We start from the raw sequence: 5,094 nt of genomic DNA, 5'->3' as shown, positions 1-5,094 counted from the left end.
TTGCCTCCATGCTTTCTCCCCACGGAGCCGTCTTACACGAAGGAACAACTACGCCTAATCAAAACCTTGAGGGCAAAAAGAGACGATCAGCATTGATATCACCTTGAGGACAGACGCATCTTCATGCCAGAACCTGTAGGATGGGCTCCAGCGAGTCCACATCCAGGAGCAACCAAGTTGTCTGAACTAGTCCAGAGACTCTTTTTGCGGTTTTATGAAGGTTTGGAATAAAAGCCTAGTAGACCGATGTAAAGCCTGTGCTCAGACTAACCCATCTCCCAAGTTTAATTTTTCAGGTCAGCGACTACACGGACAGGTGCCTGGAGAACTATGGGAACTTGACTTCTCTGAGCTGAAAAATGGACACTATGGTTATCATCCTCTCCTCGTGCTGGTGGACACTTTCTCTGCATGGGTAGAGGCTTTCCCCACTAGAACAGAGTCAGCCCAGAGAGTGGCTAAGAAATTACTTAGTGAGTTGCATCCCCGATTTGGCCTCCCTAATGCTCTGGGGTCAGATAATAGCCCGGCTTTCATAGCCCAGATAGCTAAAATGTTGGCCAAAAGCCTACAAATAGATTGGAAATTACATTGCACCTATCACCCCCAGAGTTCAGGCAGGTAGAAAGAATGAACAGAACTTTAAAGGAAATCTTGACCAATTAATTGCCGAAACTGGTGAGAACTGGGTAGACCTCCTTCCTTTTCCCTCCTCAGGGCACGTTGCGCCCCTGATGTTATTGTCTCTTTTGAAACACTTTTGGGAAGACCGCCACCCTTACTTCCAAAATTGGGAAACAAGCAATGGGCAGAAATCTCTAACCAACATCTTCTTAAGTCCTTGCAGGCCCCACAAAGTACACTTCCACCATTCATGATTGGATAAAGGAAAGCCGGAAAGAAACGCCCCCTGCAGTCGAATCTCCAGAAAAAGAACTCGGACCTGGAGATTGGGTCTGGGTGCAATGTCACTTCTCTCAGAACCTGGAGGCACGCTGAACTGGACCTTATCCAATCATCCTGTCTACTCCTTCCGCTGCGAAAGAACGCTGGCCAGAGCCACTGAATCCATCGCTCTCCGGCGCATCCGGACCACACTCCTCTACAAACGACCAAAACTCCTTTGAAGGTCCGGCTGGTGAAAGAATCTGCTGGCTCGTAAAGTTTCAGGTATTGCCCCATGGCTCCGCCACCCCTGAGTTCAGTAGGTCAACTCAGAAAAACCTCATCCTGACAAGGCGATCCAGATCCAGTCAACCAGTGAGAGAAACTATCCTTACTCTTTGCCATCAGATTGACAGACTTTGCTAACTTTATCCCTCCTTCACATATTGCAACCTCCTCTCTGCAAGGGTTACAGTATCTTTTTAACCCTCAGAGGCAAATTTCACTCCTGATAAATGTTGGCACGGTGGCTGAAGTGTTGGTGCTCATTCTGGACCTGGTTCCCTGTTTCTTACATATTAATCGATGCTTTCACAGGGTAAACGTTGAGCTAAAAACATGGGGGGGGGGGGTGCAGGAAGCCAGTTTCTGAACTCCTAAGTTGAGAAAATCTCCTTGTGAGGTAAGGTGGGTTTGCAAGGCCTCCCACCATCAGATAGCAGCGCATCTACACCCACAGGACCCCCACTCAATGTCTACTTGAGCACCGACCCCCCAAGACCCCTGACTGACTGATATCAGGAGCGACTTGCCTTCTTATGCTAAAAACATGTAAATAATTAGGCCTAAGTTGTTAAGACTGGACTTGTTCCACAAATGCATTAGTCTCCATTTGCTATCTCTGGAAATAGTTTTTTTTTCTTAAAAAAAAAAACCCATGTTTCACCAAAACACTGTTATTGAGGTTAAATTCTAGTTCTGATTGTTTTTAGATGTTTGTTTACCTATATTAGACAACCTGAGGTAACCTTCAAGACCGTTAAATCAGTAAGGATCTATAAAGCTTATGGCATTAGGTGGCCAATACATCCCAGTAGCCCAAATGCCACAATAAAGTTATTCAGAGGTTTGAATACTTTCAAACAGGAGTGGGGAATGTTGTAAGTTAACTTGTTGCAAACCGCTTCCCCACCCGCTTCTATGGTGGCTAAGATCCAGCCAAGGCCACGTCTACAGAAATCACTTAGACATGTAAGATATCTCAAGATGGTGACAGTGACTAACTCTGATTGGTCCTGTTAAAGGGACATAGAAACTTGAAGGGGGGGATTCCATAAAGATGGCGACTATGTATTGCACTGTAATTGTCTACCATGGAAGGCTATGGATGGTGATTGGTTAACTAAATGATGACGTGTTCTGTTCTGTCCCTATAATCTCACTGCCACCCTTGGTGGCCATGCTCTGCGCTTTCTCCTTACCATCAGGAGATCAGGTTTGGCCCGGCCGTAAGTAAAATCATGCCTCGCTTCTATGCGTAGCTTGGTGGTCTTTTCAACAGCACGCTGCAACAGTGGGTAAATATATTGAATCTAACATATATAGCTCAGAGAATACTTACGAATAATTAATTGATTCAGGTGCATTTACACTTCCTTTCCTTACACATCTCATAAGTTCTGTTAGTTCTACCTCAGTCTATTTTTTACCTATGTCTAATAGTTTTTTACTGCTAAAGAAGGGAGTGGAAGAAGCTGAGCTCACTCCCTCCTGCAGATATGACCAGGCTGTAACCACATCTAGTACAACTCGCTCTGAGTACAAGCTGAAGACCAGCAGAACCACTTTCCCACAGTTGAAGATATAAAGAAAAAAGCTACATCCAGAAAGGTAGGAGGGGCAGGGACGCGGTCCTCCCAAAACCTGCAGTGACCACAAGCAGGCGGGCTATCACAGATGTGGAAGTCCTCCCTGAAGAATGAGGGTGTTCAGTCCCTCCTCGGGCACCCTCAGTCATGGGGATCTGCACTGGATAGATGAGCCCCATATCAGGCTTTGAAAGTAAGGGGGCCTTTCACTCAGTAAGAGTGGAAGGCTGTAGGAAAGAGGGACACTCTCTTCTTAAAAAGCTCAGGTACAATTAGACCACAGAGGCTGGAAAGGTGCCCAAGCTATACACGTAGGATACTTACCGACTTGTTTTTGGACATGTGCCAGAGGGGCAGGCACTTTCTCCAGGTACAGAAATGCTAGGAGGTACCACTTTTCCTGCATCTCTTCAGCCTGGCTGGCCTGACACAGGTGGGTGCCAGGTTGTCACTCTGCATTTGTCCTGCGGACTCACCACTGCAGATGTCCCTGCAAAGAGACTATTGCCCTGTCACGCCTTGTGGGCAGCCCTGCTCACCACCAAACCTGTGGCAATTTATAGACTGGAGTTTCACTCAGCTGTGCACCTAGGAGACAGCACTGGGGCATCTGGTTCTACTAGACAGTAAGGACTGAAGTAAAGGAAATGTCAAGATATCTTCTATATAGAGCCAGTAACTTTAAGACCAGGAGATGTAGCTGACCTAATACATACAAACAGACAGTTAGACAAAGTGAGGAAAAAGTTGAGTGTGTTCCAAATGAAAAAATACAACACAACACAACTTCAGAAAAAGAATTAACAATATGGAGGTAAGTGATCTACCTGATAAAGAGTTCAAAGCCATAGTCATGAAGATGGCCACCATACTTGAGAGAAGAGTGGATGAGCAGATTCAAACCTTCAACAAGGAAACAGAACATATAATCAACAAAGCTGAATAGTCCAATAACTGAAATGTAAAATATAGTAGAGGGAATCACCAGCAGATTATAGGATGCAGCACAGATCAGTGATCTAGGAGAAACCTCTAGGACAACATCAAGGATAATATAATTCACATTATTTGAGTTTCAAACAGAAACCTTAACTTAAAGAAATAACCATTGAAAACTTCCCTACGTTGGGGAATGAAACAGACATCAAGCTCCAGGATCCACAGACCTCTCCAACATGACCCCAAAAAGGTCCACATCAGGACAGATACTAATTAAGACAAAAATTTTAAAGAGCAAGAGAAAAGCAATTACTTACAAGAAAACCCATTTAAAGCTCTAAGCTGATCCTTGAGCAGAAACTGTCAGCCAGAATGGAGTGGTATGGTGTATTTGAAGGAGAAAAACCTACCACCAAGGTCATCATTCAGAATTTAAGGAGACATAAAGAAGTTTCCAGATGAACAAAAGTTAGAATGTATCACCACCAAACTGGCGTATTAGAGAGACTTCTTTGAAAGGAAAAAGGCCAATAGAGAAATCAAAAATTTACAAAGCTAGTACTATACAAAACTACTAACATTAATTTTATACACAAGAATTAATTGATACAAAAAATATGAAATATTTCATATTCATCAAAGGAGTAAGAATGTATTCCAATTTAAGCAACAGTCACCTTTACATGAACTGCTATAGACATAGGATGTCATATATGAACATCATGGTAACCAGAAACCAAACTATAAAAGAAACAGAATATTAGAATAAGTGCATACATATCATCTTAAATGCAAATGGACAGAATGGATTTCAAAAAGCGGGGGGGTGGGAGGGGTTGAGCGGCTCAGTGGGTTGAGGGACCAACTTCAGTTCAGGTCAGGATCTCGCGGTCCATGGATTTGAGCCCCGGGTCAGGCTCTGTGCTGATTGATAGCTCAGAGCCTTCTTCAGATTCTGTGTCTCTCTCTGCCCCTCCCTCTCAAAATAAAATAATGACAAAAGGGCAGGGGAATCCACCTGTGTGTTGTTTACAAGAGACCCACTTCAGACCCAAAGACATATACAAATTGAAAGTAAAGGAATCTACCAATGGAATAGAATTGAGAATCCAGAGCTGGGCCCACAAATGTACGATCAATTAATTTTTGACAAAGCAGGAAAGAGTATCCAATGGGAAAAAGACTGCCTCCTTAGCAGGTGGTGCTGGGAGAACTGGACCGTAACATGTAGAAGAATGAAACTAGACCAGTCTCTTACACCATACACAAAAATAAGATCTCTTAACTCAGTTAAGAGATTCACAAAATAGAAGGATGAAAAGATGGCACCATATACCTAAAACATGGCAGGGGTGGGTAGGAAGGAGTAACAAGAAGATGTGGTATATATTCACGATGGAGG

The sequence above is a fragment of the Suricata suricatta genome, chromosome 11 (genome assembly GCF_006229205.1).
Source record: "Suricata suricatta isolate VVHF042 chromosome 11, meerkat_22Aug2017_6uvM2_HiC, whole genome shotgun sequence".
Lineage (NCBI taxonomy): Eukaryota > Metazoa > Chordata > Mammalia > Carnivora > Herpestidae > Suricata > Suricata suricatta.
The sequence above is the reverse complement of the archived record's forward strand: the minus strand, read 5'-3'. Positions refer to the sequence as shown.